The sequence below is a fragment of the Mustela nigripes genome, chromosome 1 (genome assembly GCF_022355385.1).
Source record: "Mustela nigripes isolate SB6536 chromosome 1, MUSNIG.SB6536, whole genome shotgun sequence".
NCBI classification, from domain to species: Eukaryota; Metazoa; Chordata; class Mammalia; order Carnivora; family Mustelidae; genus Mustela; species Mustela nigripes.
The window spans coordinates 216,770,450-216,791,069 of NC_081557.1; positions in this window are offsets into that span (position 1 = coordinate 216,770,450).

Consider the following 20,620-nt stretch of genomic DNA (forward strand, 5'->3'; position numbering starts at 1 on the left):
ACCAGCTTTCTTTTGAGGCCCATTGGCATGAAAGATGCTTCTCTATCTCTTCACTTTCAGTCTGGATGTATCTTTAAGTTCCAAATGTGTCTCTTTTAGACAGCATATGGATGGGTCCTGTCGTTTTATCCAATCTGCTACCCTGTGCCATTTTATGGGAGTGTTTAGGCCATTTACATTGAGAGTGATTACTGAAAGATACATTTTTATTGACATCATGTTGCCTGTGAAGTCCTTGTTTCTATAGATTTTCTCTGTAAATTTCTGTTCTATGACTCTCTTGGGTTCTTTCTTCTTTTATGAACCCTCCCTTAATATTTCTTGTAGTGCCGGCTTGGTGGTCACATACTCTTATACCTTGCTTGTCTTGGAAGCTCTTTATCTCTCCATGCATTTTGGATGTCAGCCTTGCTGGATAAAGTATTCTTGGCTGCATGTTCTTCTCATTTAGTGCCCTGAATATGTCTTGCCTTGCCTTTCTGGTTTTCCAGGTTTCTGTGGACAGGTCTGATGGACTTCTTCTGTATGTAAGGAATCTCTTGCCCCTAGCTGTCATCAGGAGCTCCTGTCTAAAATTATGATTCATCAGTTTCACAGTGAGGTGTCTCAAGGTCTTTCTAGATTCTATGATCTTGGGGGGGGGGGGCAGATCTTTCTGCCTCTAGGACAGGAACGCTTGTTCCATTCCCCAGATTGGGAAAATTTTCATGGAGATTTTGTTGAACTATATCTTCTAGTCTTCTTTCTTTCTCCTCCCCCTCATGGATCCCAATAATTCTGACGTTGGAATGTTTCATGGCGTTATTTATTTCCCTAATTCTGTTTTCATAGTTTGTATGCTGTTTGTTCCAGGTCTCCTCCCGATCCTTTTTCTCTATCATTTTGTCCTCTAGATCACTAATTCTATCTTCTGCCTCAGTTACCCTAGCTTTTAGAGGTTTAGATTAGATTGGATCTCATTCATAGCATTTTTAACTTCCTCCTGGGTGACTTTCACGTCTGCCCTAATAAATTCCATGTTGTCATTAATGGTTTTCTCCAACTTAACCATTGCCTGGATAATTGTTACTCTGAATTCCTTTCCAACATACTGTTTACGTCCATATCCAATAGCTCTGATGGAGAGGGCACAGTCTCTGAATTTTTCCTCTTTTGGGCATTCCTCCTCGTAGTCATTTTGGTGAGATGTGGTTGAGGGAATGTGTAGCTGAATATATTAACTGTGATCCAAGCAAGGTACACCCTGGAATACTTCTGAGCAACAGGAAGTCACCACCAAAAAGAAAGAAAAAAGAAAAAAAAGAGAGAGATTGAGAAGAGACAGGGGAAAAAAAAAAAGAGAGAGAGAGAGAGAGAAGACTCAGCCAGAATGGGCCCTGAAGGTAAGGTTTATAAGGTATATGAACAGAAACGGACAAATGAAAAGACCTACAAAAGTAAATGACAAGAAAAAAAGAGCCCATCCAAAATAAAGCCCAAGTATAAGATTTATATAATCCCAGAACAAAAACAAATACACAGAAACACTGACAGAAGAAAAGATGGGAGGGTGGTTATGAATCCTCCTCAGTGTGGGCGAGGAAAGTTGTTTTGATTCTTCCTGAGTGATCTTGATATCTTTGTTAAAGGACTCAACTTTCCAGAGATAAAGGGAGATTAAAACTGGTTTATATATAGGGGTAGTATTGATTAGGGAAGGAGGATAACCTTGAAGTTTTTATCTATAGGTATATTAAAAAAATAGAAAAGCAAAAGAAAAACACAGGTATATGTATGAAAAAAGTTCAAGTTAAAAGGTTATTATGGAATTTGTTGTATTGAACCTCTTGTTGTAATGGTAAATAGGTTAAAAAATTTAAAAAGAATGAGAATAGTGAAAATGAATTTAAAAATAAAAGTTGTATCTATGAAATATACAGGTTTTCGGGCAGTACTGGGAGCTTAATATCTTCTTTTCCCCTGATATTGGGGTTTTATAGTTTTATGGGGATCCTGTGGTAGTTGTCCTCTCGTTTTTTTCAAGGGGCTTTCTGGGGGAGGGGCCTGCTGAGTTGTTCTTCTGTCAGTCTTGCTTGGGTTGAGTCCTCCTGCTCCCTATCAAAGGGCTGGGCTCTGTTGAAACCAGTTTTTCAGGCTTTTGTTCTCTGGAGGTTTTTGTTCTTTGGCATTTTTTTGTGGCTTTTTGGAAGTTTAGTTGAAAGGGAACTGCACCCAGACCTCTGTCTCAGAGAGAAGCCTCAGTCTACTCCCCTCTGGATGGTCCCAAAAATCCCCTCTGCAAAATCTACTGAGCTGTCAACCTCCCACTGGCAGTGCGCACCCCCCAGTTACTGTCTCAGGAGTCACAGAAATCGCCCCTGCTTGTCTCTGCACCCCTGCTACTAAAACCGAGAGCGATATTGGTCCACGGAGCCCACTTCCAGTGGCTGCCTTTGCCGGGACAGACAGAACGCTAAGATTTTCAAGCCCGAGCTGGGAGTGTTCACTCTTGGCGGTTCTAGCACCCACAGGCTAGTGCCCCACACAGAGCATGCTCAGGCATGGGCGAGGAACACACTTAAGTTCAATTGTGCAGTGCGCATGAAGAGTGCAAAAGGCTCTGGTTCCAGAGAGCCCTGGCTGGCGCACTCATCAGACTCCCTCAAATGCAGAGGGTGTCTGGCCCAGCGCTTAAAAGCCCTCAGCTCAGGGGCAGGGCCTGGAGGCTTTGCTGCACTCTCTCTGGCAGGGGTGGTCTCCCGCAGTGGCTGTCCTGGGTCCATGTGCTTTGGCCTGTGCCTGTGACTGCCCTAGTCTACCAGTTGCCCCTTAAGACATTTTGCTCTTTTTGAGTGCTTTTAACCAGACTCCAAGTTAATGCTGGTCCCCAATCACAGGGCACTCTCGTATAACAGGTTGCTTCTGGTGGCTCCCTCCCCCTTCTGTTTATTCTCCGATATCAGTCGATTCCCACTCGCTTTACCTCTCCACTGGTATCTTCTGCCCCTGTAGAGATCCAGAAGTGTATAATCCTACATCTCAGGCTAACTCCATGGGTGTTCAGAGTGTTCTGGTAGATAATTAGCTCACTTTGGGGGCCAGTTGGAACAGGGTCTCTTACTTCTCCACCATCTTGCCCCTCCCCATTTTAAGCATTTTTTATTATGTACTGTATATTTGTCAACAGATCTTTCTTCCCAAGCTAAGCCTTTAAATTTCTATATTTCTGTCAAAGAACAAAAATTTATGTTTTTATTCATTATAATTCAGTTTAAAATGTAATCTAATTCCTTGTGTGATTTATTTGACCCATGAAATTTGTACAAATAGGTTATTTTATTTCCAAGTAAGTTAGGTTTCTTCTTAGTCAGCCCTTGGTATCTTTTTGTCTTCTCTCAAAACAGCAACCCGAATGATGCTATTAATATGTAAGTCGGATTACAAGTCCTCAAAGTTAAGTCAACATCGATTTTTACAAGACTCCATTATTTTATGTATGATTAAGTTGGAAAAAATTTACCACATAATACAGCACTGATTGCAAGACAAATCTTTACTGTATCTCTTGTTCAGTAAAATGTTAAAATGTGAAAAATGTGAAAAATAAAATGAAACCTGTGCCTTAGAATTGATGAAATGGATTATTGTCTCCTCAACTCAAAACTCAGAACTTTGAACCTCTTAGCAGAATCCATAGTAATTACCATAGTCTACAGCACCCTCCTGTAATCTTCCAGTTCCCCTCCCTGCCTGCCTGCCGCTCTCTCCCACATCCTGCTACTTGTACCCCAGCTTATATACCACTGGTCACTCCAGCCTTTGTGAACTTTCTGTGCTCAAAGACTCCAGACATACTCCTGCCTCAGGGCCTTTCAAATATCCTATCTTTTTTGCTGCTTAATGTCAATTCCCTGCCTGTCAAATTATCACCTGGCTTATTTTCCCTTCTCTCAGGTGTCCGCTCTCCCCTTCTCAGGGAAGGTAACCTTCCTCAGCCACCTGATTCAAATTTGGCAATACCCGTTTCCTCTACCATGTCCTCTGATCCTCCTGACCCTTTTTCTTTCTGTCCACCGCACTTATCAGAATTTAACCTGTTGCAGAAAAATCCTCACAATATCTCCCAGTTAATATTTTCTCAATGGAATGCCTCTTGGTTATTAAGGCCCAGACTTCCCAGGGTGTTTTTGGATGCAACATTGTTTGGTCAGTGTTTAAAAAGGAAAAGAAAAAAAAATGATGCCCACAGGTCTAAATACAAGTCTAAATTCAAAAACAAAAACAATGCACATTAAAAGTCTTAACTTGTATTCCAAATACAATTGGTAGAGCATTAAAATTTTAGCACATGACAGTTGCATCATCAACTAAGGAGATGTCCAACCTGACACCACAGAGCCAGAAGCTATTTGTAAACAATATCTGTTGTTTGGTGAACAAAGACAGTGTTTTAGTATTTTACATCCTGAGGTAAAGATTTGTCATTAATATTTAGGTATTTGATTGTATTTTTTTTAATTCATTAAAAATGAATCTTTAAGAATTTATTTATTTATTTGTCAGAGAGAGCAAGAGAGCAAGAGGGGGAGAAGCAGCAGGCAGAGAGAGAAGCAGGTTCCCTGCTGAGCAGGGAGCCTGATGTGGGTCTGGATCCCTAGGACCCTGGGATTATGACCTGGGCTGAAGGCAGAGGCTTAACAGACTAAGCCACCCAGGTGTCCCTGATTGTCCCTGACTTTAATTATGTTATAGTCTATTGGTTGGATTTGGGGATTAACTATTTTCCTGATTTAAAGTCATAGGGATATAAAATCAGAATTTCCATGCAAACATACCTTGTTTTAACGAATGGATGAGATGATTAGTGCTGTTACTTGTAAGTTTCCTGTATGTATTTTACTTATCGTTTTAGGATTGTTATTGCTAGTATCAGTACGTTTTTCCTCCAACAAAAGCCCCATAGTGGAAGGTGTTTTGTTTTGTTTGTTTGTTTTTGTTTTTTGATCTGTTTTATTCACTGCTGTATTATTAGAGCTAGAATAGAGCCTGACACATGGTAAGAGTTTAAAAAAAATATTTACTGAGTAAATGATTATTTCTGGCCTTTTTGATTATTCTTGCTTTTTTATATTGCTTTGCAGATAGTCAACTTACTGAATTTTTTATTGCTTCTAAGAATTTTTCAGGTGATGCTTACATATTTTCTCAGTAGAATATAGAATTCTTTAGGAGTGATAATTTTGTTTTCCCTTTTCTTATTTCATTGCCTACAACTTTGAGAAGACATGCAATTTTGGTTTTTAGAGTGGGCTTAACAGCCTTAGTCTTAATTCTCATGGGTTATGTTTTAATGTCTCTGTTGGGGCATCTGGATTGCTCAGTTAGGAATCCAACTTTTGATTTCAGCGCAGGTCTTGATCTCAGGGTGGTGAGATCAAGCCCCACAACAGGCTCCATGCTGAGTTTGGAGCCTGCTTAAGATTCTCTCTCTTCCTCTTCCCCTCCTCCACCCTTCTCTCACATGCCTGCTCTCTTTCAAAGACAAAAACAAAAAGCCCAACCTCTTATCTTTAATATACAGAGAAGTTTATGTTTTTAATTGGCATGAGAAAGTTTTACTGGAATGCTTGCATAGTTTTAGTTTTGCTTCTGTGATGTTAAGATATTATACTTCTTGATGTTGATGCACCCTTTCTTTCCTTGGCTAATTGGATTTCACATACTATTTTTTAAATATTCTGTGGATATTGATTGGTATATCTGTCATATAAGCTAGATTATTTCATGATTAAGAACAATCTCAAGGGGTACCTGGATGGTTCAGTTGGTTAAGTATCTGCCTTTGGCTCAGGTCGTGATCTCAGGGTCCTAGGACCTAGCCCTGAATAGGGTTCCCTGCTTCGTGGTAAATCTGCTTCTCCCTCTTCCTCTGTGAGCTCTCTTACTCTCACTCTCTCTCAAATAAATATTCTTAAAAAAAATCTCAAAAGTCAGTGACTTAAAACAATAAAAACTAGTTCTTAGACTCACAAAGTCTGTTTGGGTATGTATAAGTCTCTGGAGCAACTATTCTGCAAATGTTAGCATTACTTTATCTATGTCTGAATGCAACTCCCTCAGTCTCCAGTGCAGGGGAAGAGAGAGGTGAAGAATTGGGCACTGATCATTCAGTGATAGTACCCCCAAATCATATTAATTTCTCTTTTTTTAAAAAAAAGGTTTATTTATTTGAGAGAGAGAGAAAGAGAAAGAGCATGCACAAACTGTGGGGAGGGGCAGTGGGAGAGGAAGAGAGGCAATCCTGAGCAGGCTGCCTGCAGGGCATGGAGGCAGATACATGGCTGGATCTCACAACTCTGAAATCAGTACCTGAGCCAAAATCAGAGAGTCTGATGCTTAACCGACTGAGCCACCCAGGTGCCCCCAAATCATATTAATTTCTGCTCACATTTAATTGGCTATAGATACTCACATGGCCTTTTCTATATTCAAGAAGACGTGGAAGTAAAATCCTTCCATGTGCCAAGAAAGAGGGGAAAAAGAACATTGGTGAACAGTAGGAAATCTGCCACAGTAGGCTAGTATTTTATTGATGGTGTTTATATGTGCATTCTTAAGTACAATTTTTGTGTAACTTTATTTCTTTTGTCATCTTTGTAAACTTTAATTATTGGGGCTATGTTGGGATTCTAAAATGTGTCAGTGCCAGGCAGTGGTATTTGGATGGGGCCTTTGGGAGAGAGTTTGGTTTAGATGAGGTGAGGAGGGTGGGGCCTCATGATGGGATTAGAGTCTTTAGAAGAAGAGATGTCAGAGGGCTTGCTATCTTTCTCTCTCTCTCTCTTTCTGTGCTGTGTGAGCACACAGGGACTAGTCAACTGTCTTCAAGATGGGAAGCGGGCTTGCCCCTGAACTCAATCATGCTTGGCACTCTGATCTCAGCTTTCCAGCCTTCAGAACTGAGAGACAATACAGCTTTAAGCTTCTAGGTTTTTAATACTTTGTTATGGCTACCCTAGGAAACTAAGACAGCATCCCTTTCCAAAAACTAAGGAGAAGCAGCATCTAGTATGCTTCTTTAGATATAAGTCTGCGTAGGCCGCTGTAAACAAAATATTATAGACTGGGCAGTTCAAACAATAGAAATTTCTCTCTCAACAGTTCTGGAGGCTGGATGTCTCAGATCAAGCTGCTGGCAAGGTGGATATCATTCTAAGGCTTCTTCTCTTGGCTTGTAGGTGCTGGCAGCTCACTGTGTGCTTACATGACTTATCTTTCCATATAATGCTATCACACTAAGATGTGGAGCACTACACATTTCATATCTATGAATATTGTTCCAGCCGTATGCTGAATGACACAGATACATTGTGTCACAGCTCTACTGGATGACAGTATACTAAATGACACAAACTTTGAGTGAGGCCTGGAGCAGGAAAGGGCCCTGTAGCAAATCTAGGCCAAAAGACAATCAGCTCTCCTGTTGAGTCATATGACCTTGCAGGCTTGGTGGTATTGGAGTTGTTTGTAGTGGGCAAGGATGCAGTGTGAAATTTTTGACAAGCTCAGTATGAGAATCAAAACTCACACCTCTGGGATTCTAGAATGAGGCTGTACCATTTACCACAGACAACTGTGCATCATTTGAGAGTTTGTGGTATGTTACTGGGTCTTACTAGAGATGGAGCATTTGACTGTTAGATACCAAATGACCCTACAGCCAGGGCTTTTCACTCTGATCTAGGTTCTGTCATAGCCACCAAGCCATAAAGTGGGACAAATCTAGCAGCTGTCCATCCTAAGGTGGAAGTAGTACATCCGGGTTGGACTATTAGAAGGACTGGAGGACATGTGTATGCCCATGTCACCCACCACAATTGCACAGCGCTCACTCCCTGGCCTTCACATATACTTGTTAAGGGGGTTCTATGCAAACATTTGAAGGAGCGGGATAGATAAGCTTGGTTTATGACTGGATTGGCTTGTGCATCAGTGAAAAAAGGTGTGGAGGGGCAGATATATGAGGCACCCAGGTGATTGACTTGGCTGCCTCCTGGTCACCCTTGTCCCATTGCGTGAGTGGATGTGTGCACCAATGGTGGTCTGAGAAGGCTGCGAACATTTGTGTATTAAGGTCTGGCCCACGCTGTCAGAGTAAATCGCCGAAATGTGCCAAGATGATAGCAGAGGGTAAGGGGAATTTAGGATGCCTGGTGGAAATGGGGGGAAGTTGAGTGCGGTTGTGCTCCGAGATCAGCTGTGGCCCCGCGCAGGCTATAGTAGTTCCTGGAACTTTTTCCAAGTTCTCGCTTGGGCAGATGCTTCCCAGAGGCTGTAACAGGAGCTTCTCATGGGGTAAGTTACTGTCATTTCCAATCTGAGCTGTTCTTTCCAGAAGAGCCTTCTTCCAGAAGTTTACATTTTGTGGGAAAGGATAACTAATCTTTACTACCCAGTCTGTTGCAACGTCTGAATAGCACTTTCACGGTTACAGTCATGTAAGCATATTTAACCACGATGGGAAGTAGGTGGTAATAATATCTGTCTGTGAGACGGAGGACATGTGTGTGTATGAGTGTATGTGTGTGTACGTGTGTGTGTGTGCATGTGTGTTGGAGGCTGACAAAGGAAACAGAACTAACTCGTCATCTTCCATGGAGGAGTCTAGTAGTTTCCCACTGAAAGCCAAGAGGCAAGTAATAGTGGTAAAAGGCCAATGAGAAGAAGTGAGTAAGACTATCACCTCAAAGAACGGAGAGTGGTTGCTCTGAGGAGAGGGAAATAGGTAAAGGTTGCTCTTTGTTTTAAAAGGGGAGATATCTGCTTTCTTAAATAGGTGCATTCTTATTTATGACCGAAAACAACAACAAAAAAGAGAAACGTCTGTTTGTCTACTGAGCAGTGTAAATACTTTCAGGGTGATTTTAGTTCTTAATCCCTCACCCCACTTCCTCTTTATAAAGAACAATTTAGGATTTTCCATTCAGTACTTTTAGTGTTAGTTAGTGTTAAGTTATACATTGTAATATCACTTATCTTCTGCTTCACCTTAAACTTTGTGAAGATTTTATATTTAATGATGTTTTAGATGTAGATTTCTGTTATTTCTCTCCTTTCTTCCTTCCCTCCCTTCTCCCCTTCTTTTTTTTTTTTTTTAAGATTTTTTTCATCTATTTGACAGAGAGACATCGAGAGAGAGAGAGAGAGAGAGAGAGAGAGAGAGAGAGCGCACAAGCAGGGGGAGGAGCAGAAGGAGAGACACAAGCAGGATTTGGGGTTCAATCCCAACTGAGCCAACTCAGCGCCCCTCCTCCCCTTTTCCTAAACTTAATTTTTCTACTCGTGGTTCTTTACTTTGGATTATCTCTATGTAAACCTTTGGATATTTTTGATAACACATTCGGGGAAACAGATGGACATGTGCATCCTGGGATAAAATTCCAGAGAGCACCCGACAAGGATGTTACAAGTGTTCAGGTGTTACAAGGATGTTCAAGTGATAATGATGTGCTCTGAAACTTGTGTTCTGTGGTGATGTGGCTCTGATGTTGAATATGTATCTGAACGGTTAGAAAAGATAGATTCACAAAGTATGACTTGAAAAAGCAGTATTTTAGGGGAGCCTGGGTAACTCAGTTAGTTAAACGTCCGACTCTTGATTTCAGGTCAGGTCATGATCTCAGGGTCATGAGATTGAGCCCCATGTAGGCTCCATGCTTGGCATGAAGGCTACTTCTTCTTTCTTTTTTTAAATGAAGATTGCTTCTTAACATTCTCCTTCTCCCTCTCCCTCTGCCCTTCCTGCCCCCCGACCCCCACCCCCTGCCCTGGGACTCACTCTCTCTTTCAAAAAGAAAAGAGAAGAAAAGAAAAGAAAAGAAAAGAAAAGAAAAGAAAAGAAAAGAAAAGCAGTGGTTTTTATTTTATTATTTTATTTTTTATTATTTTTTATTTTTTCAGTATTCCAACATTTGTTGTTTATGTGCCACACCCAGTGCTCCATATACAATACGTGCCCTCCTTAATACTCACCACCAGGCTCACCCGACCCCCACTTCCTCCCCTCCCAAATCCCCAGTTTGTATCTCAGAGTCCACAGTTTCTCATGGTTTGTCTCCACCTCTGATTTCCCCCAATTCACTTCTCCTCCCCATCTCCCAATGTCCTCCATGTTATCCCTTATGCTCCACAAGTAAATGAAACCATATGATAATTGACTCTCTCTGCTTGACTTATTTTACTCAGCATAATTTCTTCCAGTCCTGTCCATGTTGATACAAAAGTTGAGTCTTCATTCTTTCTGATGGAGGCATAATACTCCATTGTATATGGAATATCTTCTTTTTCCATTCATCTGTTGAAGGCTCTCTGCTCAGCAGGGACCCTGCTTCCCTTTCTCTCTCTCTCTCTGCCTGCCTCTCCATCTACTTGTGATCTCTCTCTGTCCATTCATCTGTTGAAGGGCATCTTGGTTCTTTGTGCAGTTTGGTGACTGTGGCCATTGCTTCTATGAACACTGAGGTACAGATGGCTCTTCTGTTCACTACATCTGTATCTTTGTGGTAAATAACCAATAGTGAAATTGCAAGGTCATAGGGAAGCTCTATTTTTAATTTTTTAAGGAATGTCCACACTGTTTTCCAAAGTGGCTGCACAAACTTGCATTCCTACCAACAGTGTAAGAGCATTCCCCTTTCTTTTTTCTTTTTTTAAATATTTTATTTATTTATTTGACAGTGAGAGATCACAAGTAGGCAGAGAGGCGGGCAGAGAGAGAGGAAGGGAAGCAGGCTACCTGCTGAGCAGAAAGCCCGATGTGGGGCTTGATCCCAGGACCCTGAGATCATGACCTGAACCGAAGGCAGCGGCTTAACCCACTGAGCCACCCAGGCGCCCTGAGCATTCCCCTTTCTCCACATCCTTTCCAACACTTGGTGTTTACTATCTTGTTGACTTTGGCCATTCTAACTGGTGTAAGGTGATATCTCAATGGGGTTTTGATTTGAATCTCCCTGATGGCTAATGATGATGATCATTTTTTCATGTGTCTGTTAGCCTTTGTATGTCTTCTTTGGAGAAGTATCTATTGATACCTTCTGCCCATTTTTTGATGTGATTATCTGTTTTGTGTGTGTTGAGTTTGAGAAGTTCTTTATGGGTCTTGGCTATCAGTGCTTTGTCTATAGTGTCATTTGTGAATATCTTCTCCCATACTGTGGGTTGCCTCTTTGTTTCATTGACTGTTTCCTTTCTGCTGTGCAGAAGCTTTTGATCTTGATGAAGTCCTAAAAGTTCATTTTACTTTTGTTTTCTTTGTCTTTGGAGACATGTCTTGAAAGAAGTTGCTGTGGCCTATATTCTTCTCTAGGATTTTGATAGATTCCTGCCTCATGTTGAGGGTCTTTTATCCATTGAGTTTATCTTTGTATACAGTGTAAGAGAATGGTCGGGTTTCATTCTTCTATACATAGCTGTCCAATTTTCCCAGCACCATTTATTGAAGAGACAAAAAGCAGTATTTTAAATTCAGACATTATTTACATAAAACATTATTTTATGTGAGTGCATAAGATATAACTTAATTATTGGTATTGTGTATTTTAAGTATTTTAAGCATATCCATAAAAGTGTAAAAATATCAGATTTGCCAAAATTTACCTTTAGATATTCTCTTTGAAGAAAATGTTCTCAGTCTTTATTTAGAGATACATGGTATTGAATACTCAACCTTCAAATAACCCATTGAGTTACAGTCTTTACTACCCAGATGAACAAATGGAAGCTCAAAAGTTAAATTTGTGCTCCATGTCACACAGTTAGTAGAGTGGAGAGATGGGATTTGAATCAGCCAAGAAACTCTTTAGACATCTTAGTATTGGGGCACCTGGGTGGCTCAGTTGGTTAAGCGACTGCCTTCGGCTCAGGTAATTATCCCAGAGTCCTGGGATCGAGTCCCACATCAGGTTCTCAGCTCCTTGGGGTGTCTGCTTCTCCCTCTGAACTCCCCTCTCATGTTCTCTCACTCTGTCTCTTTATCTCAAATAAATACATACAATTAAAAAAAAAAACACATCGTAGTATTTTTTGTACCAATTCCTTTGTTTAGAGAAACCCATGTTGAAATTGGAGCTGAGGATGGGAAAGTCTGGGCAGTCAGGATTTCATGTACAGGACAGTCTTGGATGGAGGTTATAGAAGGGGATCTGGGAAAAAAGAGCATTACGCTGAGGAGGACAGCACTCAAGGGAGAAGGGCATATGATAGAATGCAAGATACCTGTGGACAGATGGCACTTAGCTTATCGTTTTCTCATAAAGCAGTCCTTGCCAGGGTTTTCACCTGTATGGTACTCCGTCTTCTCTGTAACTGCCTAGAAGTTTCCTGCCCTTCCACAAAAGCCTTCTAAAGTTTCTGCTGTGCTGGAGTGCCTTCTCTGACCTACGTACCCCTTTCTTCTAAGCTCCCTTGTGCATACATCTGCCATCATTATTATCATCATCATCCAGTAACTTAATATGGTAATTATTTATTTGCATGTCTAGCTCCGCATTGGATTGTAAGCTCCTTGAGGCAGTGTTTAAGTTCTTTGCATAGCTGAATATCTGTAACATAGCACGTGACTAGTAGTGGAGCTGGGGTTTGAACCCAGATGTGTTTGTTATCAGAAAGAACAAATGAATAATAAACAGGTTCCCTTGCATGTCTGTGTGGGCAGTGGAGTTTGGGAGTACATTTGAAATTACTTTTTCCTTGTTTTTGGTATTTGATCCTGGAGGAAAAAAAAATGTACTCTTTCACAGAATGGTAGATTACGTTTCAAATCCCAGCATAATTTAATGCATGATTATCTATCATTCTGTAACTTGTTTCCAAAGCTAGTTATGTTTTTATCATTTTGAATATTTGGATGTTACTCTGAGAACATGAGGTACTGAGATATTAGGTTTGGCTATAAAGGAAGAGCAGCATATGGTCACGTGGGAGGGAGGGAGCACTCCTTCCTGTTACTCTCCCCATAAGACACAGAAATTTCTCCCATTCTTAATTTGTAAGCTTTTAAACTTACAGAACCAACTTTCCTATGAGACACCTTGACATAATTGAGTGAAAAAGAAGTAATTTAATTAAAATGATAGTAGAAAATGAGCCCCAGTCAATGACTCTATAGAGGAGCATATTTTGAATTGTCAAGAAGTCATAGTGCAACTAATAGTTCTTTGATCAATCAGTCTGAAAGAGAAGACACAAGGTTTACTTTGGAGACTGTTTCTTTCAGAAGAACTGACTGCTTAGTTGTTTGAGAACCAATGGAAGGGTAAGTTGTCATCCCCTCCCACCCCCCACAGGATGTGCTGTTTGTCCCATGGGCAGTCATTTCTATTTATGTTACAGTTACAAAACCACTGACTGAAGAGTTTGTTCTAGGAAGTTAGTCCATTCTGTAGCAAACCAACATTTCTACGCTGTCCTGTAGAGACATCACAAATGTGCTTTACATCCCTCACACCTAATTTATACAAAGGATCTCCTGCCCTGGGGGCTGTTCTGTTCACTTTGATGACAAGTAAATGTGGCAGGTGTTTCAGGAAGCACACATAACAGTTCATCCAGGGATAGTTTAACTTTAAAATTCTTTTACATGTGTAATATCTCTGAGTCCAACATTTTGGTTGACATGTTTTGTTTCCTTTTTCATCTCTTTGCATCTGAGACATAGTCTTGCTAACTTATTGTGGACCTCATTGCTGGGCTGGAGGTGAGGAAAACTTCAGATTGCCTCTGCCAAAAAAATAGCCACTCGACCTGCTTATGTCACTGAGTAAACCCTGTACTCCAGATTTAAAATGTATAAAATGGGTTGGTAGCAGTGGGGAGGGAGGGTTGGGTGAGATGGTCTCTCCATGGCTTCAAATGTCTAAGGATTTAGACATTTGTGTGCTAATGTGTGTACAGACTTCTGTGCTAAGGATTTACACATTTAGATCCTCAGCCCAGTTTTTGAATCATAGATGGGCATCTTCAATCAGATATTCCCAAACACCTCAAGGCCATGGGGCAAAAAAACAAAAAACAAAATCTAAACCAAACATCTTAGTGATTGTCCTGTTGTCCTCTGTGTTTGTGAATTGTGTCATCATCCCTTCAGTACCCAGAAAAGCAGTGACACATCATCCTTGACATTACAACTACATTATCTACCCACTGCAAGTCTGCATGAATGTTTGCTCTAAATTTCTCCTCATTCATGCCTCCTGTATGAGACTGGAGTTGATGAACCTGAATTTGAATCACTTTTCAATAAAAATATCTTTATAATACTTATAGCACAGATATATCTCCCCTCTGATATATCCCCTCAGATATATTTCCCCTTGCTGTTGAGATGAAATCATGAGACAGAAATAAGACATGAGAGAGACATGAGGTTAGGAAACGGAAGAGAGAAATGGAGACAAAGAAGCTCTCTTGTGGGTTGGGTTTCAGAAAGAAAAAGGGGAATTGAAGGGCAAAAGGTGGGATGTCCATGTACTGCTCACCCCCTTTCAGAGGAGCATTATCCTCCAGTCTTTATGATACAGCCTAGAGAAATTCCAGCCCTTCATTTAGCAAGACACCAGTGTATTCTGATGCTGGGAAGTAGTTTACATATGACAAGAAGACATCTAAAGAGGTTTAATGGTATCCCAGCTAAGAGGAGGGCTGGAGTTGGGATGAAGTGGTCACAGGGACAGGGACTTTGGGACCCAAGCCTAGAAATTACAGCACAGATGCCAACAGTAAGTAGGATATAAACACAGGCAGAGGTCTCTTGTCTCATTTGCTTATTACTATTTGTCCTATTTCAATAAAATATTTATTAAATAAATAGGTATGACAAGATACCTAAAAGAATTAGATGTGATCTGCTAGACTTCTGTTGGCATTTTCACAGGATATCCAGAGACCAAGCAGGGTGATGGACACCTTTGGGTTATGGTAGAAGCCAATGATGCCAACACATGGGTCCAAAGCTGATGCCAGGTTGGTATATAAATTCCCTATTCCCACCTCAAAACTAGTTTTTATGTTAAGGGCAGAGGAAAGGGCAACAAACCCTGAATTTTTTGTGCTTATACTGATTAAAAAAAAAAGATTAAAAAAAATAAAAGGACATGTATTGTCCTTAATTAACTATTTTAATATTTTGCTTCTATCTGTTGAGAGAACATGAAAATTTGTTATAGAGAAGGAGTTAGTTGTAAGGTGTGACTTGGCCCTCACTGCAGATGCTGTCATTTCCTGCCATCCCTCTGCTGCCAGTTTTGTTCCTTTGCAAAACTCTTTAATGGCTACATAACACAGGAGAAAGCTGAGCATTCAGACTCTACGTGGCTTCACCATGTCTTCCATCTTATCTCCTCTGCTCTGTGTCTCTTCTGCATTCTGTGTTTCAACGCCACCACATTAGGGAGCTGGCGAGGGGAGAGTGAATGCAAATACTGGGTCCAGTCAGGGGCACTCTTTTCTGATTCACCTCAAGGTGCCATAATGGACTAGTGATGGGGAGTCTTCTGTTGCAGCACCTACCTGGAAACACATGCGCTCTCCCTCTCTCTCTCTCTGAGTTCACACCCACACTAAATCCCAGGTCATGTGGAACTATTTGTAGTTCCCTCCAAGGCCACCAAACCTGTAGTTATACCAGATTTCCACCCACCCACCATCTCTTTACTCCTCCCTTCCACTTTAATGAACATGTACACATTAAAAAAGTTGTAACTAAAATATTAGCTTCCTCTGTGAATTCCTGTGCCCACTGGCAAAATTAGGTATTCTGCCCTTAGTATCTATTTCTACCTTGCACATAATTCTACCCCAGCACCACCATAAAACTTTGTTTTCTTTTGTTGTACAAATAATTAGCACTGCAATCAGTTATTTAGAGCCATAGGTCCTGCTTTCTTTGTCTTTGTAGCTCTAGGACCTAGCATGATCCCTGGTCCATAATTGGACAAAATAATGTTTCTTCAATGAATGTTTTCTTCAGTTTGTTTCAACTCTAAGGAGCTGGGATTAAATGAAAAATGGATTTCAAGATTAGAAACCCAATTGGATTGAGTTTCTAAAGAATCCCTTTGGACCTCAGTTTTACCTGATACTGATGAAACATCTCTTAACATTTTCTAAGCCTGAAATAAGTCAACTTAAGTTCCAGTCTAAAGAAGTGATACAATGGGCTGGGCATGACTAGATTTGAATTTTGGCTCTCATTTCAGGCACACTATAGCTATGCAACCTTGGGAAAGTCACCAGACATATCTGACTTCAATTTCTTCCTTCATTTAAGGAAAATGAAGAGCTGTCTTCAGATGGTGGTTATACCTTAAAAACTGTGCTAACGTACATGGCTGCTCTTAGGAGATTGTAAAGCTATATAGTTTCTCAGGATAATACCTTTCAGGAAGTTTTTTTGTCCCCTTTTCCCTCCTTCTTCAAATCAGAAGCAGGAAAGCAAGTCCTAGAATAGGAGTTGGAGGGTATTGATTGGGAGAATAAAATAAGAAACATTTTTATAATAACTAGTGCTGCAATCATTGCTAAGATTGGCTCTCATTTTATAATGAAACATGATTCTGTGAAATAGTAGTTAGCTAAATGTCAAATGAAGGTTATTCCATTAAAATGCTGTTTTAGTCCAATCAAGCAAAGACATGCTTCTATTACTATTACAGAGTATAGCTATTAGCGTTTTTTTGTGTTTATGCAATTTTCTTTGGCTGAAGGAGTTTCTGCTATTCTGTATTCAGCATTCCTGCAGTAGAACAATTTGGCTGGGAATCTTTGTGTTAATGAAAAATTACACATTTCAATATATAATATTTATTAAAATAACTGTAGTGTGCTGTGTGTTTGTGCATATGTATGTGTCTATAATTCTAATCTGCTATTTCAAAGTGGGACTGTGTGTTAAGGAATAAAAACCTATGCAGTGCTTTGTCTTGATACTAAGTTTGGTGAAATACAGCATGCACTACTGCAAGAAGAAACTAGCTTTAAAACCAGAAGCTATCAGTCTTTGGTACTACATTAATAAATGAGTCTGAGAGATAATGTAAACTTTCAGAGCCTCAGTTGCCTATCCATAAAATTAAAAATAGTGATAATGTCTCAACCTTATTATCTCTTACTTGTAAGGTGGAAAGGAATTGAGTAAGTTAAAAAAAGCATTTTAAAATTGAAATGTATAGTAGTTAGATGAAATAAAAGGTATTATGATGAAGCCAAGAGCAAAGACTTTGGGGCAGACATGTCAGGCTCATATTGTGTCTCTACCAATTATTAACTGGATGAACTTAGAACAGTCTTTTGTGGCCCCATTTGTTAAAATGAGAAAAAGGGTGTGTCTTATAAAGTTGTTATGAAGAATCCATTGGGTGCCATTTGTGAAAGGTCTTGCATATGATAGACTGATAGACATGCAAATATTTGCAATCCCAGGATTCTCTCCTTCAACTGTGACTCTAAATCCAAAGAAATCAAGGTTTTTTAGTTTTCTGGAAAAACTTGTTGAATTCATTCTCACTCGTAAGGCTTAAAACCTGTTTCTGATCATAGCTGTGGGATTTCTTTTGTTTTTTATTATTTTTTGTTTGTTTGTTTTCTTTTTGAGAAATGAGGTACCTTTGCTCGAATCTTGATAATTTGTGAACTGCCTCTCCCACTCATTCTTTTGCCACATCGACTTGACAAATGAGTCAGTGCAGGTAAGTCAAGGCTCTCTTGAAGTCTCATGCTGGTGTACTTTCCCAGCATAGGCCTTTATGAAAAATGAGGAAAAGGTCACTTTTACATCTTATTATTTATTTATTTATTTATTTATTTATTTTTAAAAAGATTTTATTTATTCATTTGACAGAGAGAGACACAGTGAGAAAGAGAACACAAGCGGGGGGGTGGGAGAGGGAGAAGCAGGCTTCCCACCGAGCAGGAAGCCCAATGCGGGGCTTGATCCTGGGACCCTGGGATCATGACCTGAAATGGAAGGGAGATGCTTAAAAGCTGAGCCACCCAGATGCCCCTTATTTTGTTTTATTTAGGAAGAATTTAGGGGCTATAAGAACTCTGATAAAGTATATGAACAGTATACAAAACCTGTTCATTGCTAATCCATTAGATTTTAGCTCTGTTCTTTAGCTCTGTTCTCCTCTCCAGAACAATGGCTTCACCAATAATGATAAATATCTTAAAAGGGGCCAATTCCTTTGTATTTTCAGCACATAAAGGGAAAACCTGTTTTATTTCAACTGAATGGAGTTGGCTTCATTTCTACCACATCTCTTTGTTTTCTTTCTCATTTTTTTTTGTTCCTTTAAAACTTCTATTTCTTGAATATTTCATAATACACATATATAAAAGTATGTATCCATATGCATATTTAAATATATTGAGTATATATGTGTGTGCATACATGAAATACACAAGTGGTTATATACATGTGTATTACATATATGTGTATATACATGTGTATATATACATATACACATGTGTAGATATTTGTGTGTGTGTATACACACACATATACATATTATATATATACACACATACATATTCATATGTATGGAGATTTCTATGTGTGTATCTGCTGAGAACCAATGCTCAATATAATTTAGGGTTTTTTACACACACACAATTCTAGAATTTTAGACTTGGCAGAGAATATTGGTAGGTGATGTTTTCTTCTTTCATAAATATCTTTTCCAGAATTTTCTCTAATCCAGCCCACTGGTAGGTGTGAACTCTGCTTAATAACCAGCTACCATGGTGGATGACTGTTAATGTTGTGCCATGGAATTTCCTTCTTAATTTCTTCTTGTTTGAAGAAAAAATATATATTGTGTCCCCATTATCCATGGAAGGATGCAAGATAGACCTAGACACTTCCAGAGCCAGAGGAACATTTAGAGGATTTCTGTTTAACTTCACTTAAGAGTTCAGAGGAGGAAATAAAGGCACTGGAGACTTCTGTGGGTTTGAGCAATGTACAAGATGCTGTATCCCAGAGCTCCAGCCAGTGCTGCCAGCAACAATTACTTTTTATTTTATTTATTTATTTTTTTTTGTGTTTATTTTTTATTTTTTTTTCAACTTTAAATTTTTTATTTTTTATAAACATATATTTTTATCCCCAGGGGTACAGGTCTGTGAATCACCAGGTTTACACACTTCACAGCACTCACCAAAGCACATACCCTCCCCAATGTCCATAAACCCACCCCCTTCTCCGAAACCCTCTCCCCCAGCAACCCTCAGTTTGTTTTGTGAGATTAAGAGTCACTTATGGTTTGTCTCCCTCCCAATCCCATCTTGTTTCATTTATTCTTCTCCCACCCACTTAAGCCCCCATGTTGCATCACCACTTCCTCATATCAGGGAGATCATATGATAGTTGTCTTTCTCTGCTTGACTTATTTCGCTAAGCATGATACGCTCTAGTTCCATCCATGTTGTTGCAAATGGCAAGATTTCATTTCTTTTGATGGCTGCATAGTATTCCATTGTGTATATATACCACATCTTCTTGATCCATTCATCTGTTGATGGACATCTAGGTTCTTTCCATAGTTTGGCTATTGTGGACATTGCTGCTATAAACATTCGGGTGCATGTGTCCCTTTGGATCACTACATTTGTATCTTTAGGGTAAATACCCAATAGTGCAATTGCTGGGTCATAGGGCAGTTCTATTTTCAACATTTTGAGGAACCTCCATGCTGTTTTCCAGAGTGGCTGCACCAGCTTGCATTCCCACCAACAGTGTAGGAGGGTTCCCCTTTCTCCGCATCCTCGCCAGCATCTGTCATTTCCTGACTTGTTGATTTTAGCCATTCTGACTGGTGTGAGGTGATATCTCATTGTGGTTTTGATTTGTATTTCCCTGATGCCGAGTGATATGGAGCACTTTTTCATGTGTCTGTTCGCCATCTGGATGTCTTCTTTGCAGAAATGTCTGTTCATGTCTTCTGCCCATTTCTTGATTGGATTATTTGTTCTTTGGGTGTTGAGTTTGCTAAGTTCTTTATAGATTCTGGACACTAGTCCTTTATCTGATATGTCGTTTGCAAATATCTTCTCCCATTCTGTCAGTTGTCTTTTGATTTTGTTAACTGTTTCCTTTGCTGTGCAAAAGCTTTTGATCTTGATGAAATCCCAGTAGTTCATTTTTTCCCTTGCTTCCCTTGCCTTTTGCGTTGTTCCTAGGAAGATGTTGCTGCGGCAGAGGTCGAAGAGGTTGCTGCCCGTGTTCTCCTCAAGGATTTTGATGGATTCCTTTCGTACATTGAGGTCCTTCATCCATTTTGAGTCTATTTTTGTGTGTGGTGTAAGGAAATGGTCCAATTTCATTTTTCTGCATGTGGCTGTCCAATTTTCCCAGCACCATTTATTGAAAAGGCTGTCTTTTTTCCATTGGACATTCTTTCCTGCTTTGTCGAAGATTAGTTGACCATAGATTTGAGGGTCTATTTCTGGGCTCTCTATTCTGTTCCATTGATCTATGTGTCTGTTTTTGTGCCAGTACCATGCTGTCTTGATGATGACAGCTTTGTAATAGAGCCTGAAGTCCGGAATTGTGATGCCACCAACGTTGGCTTTCTTTTTCAAT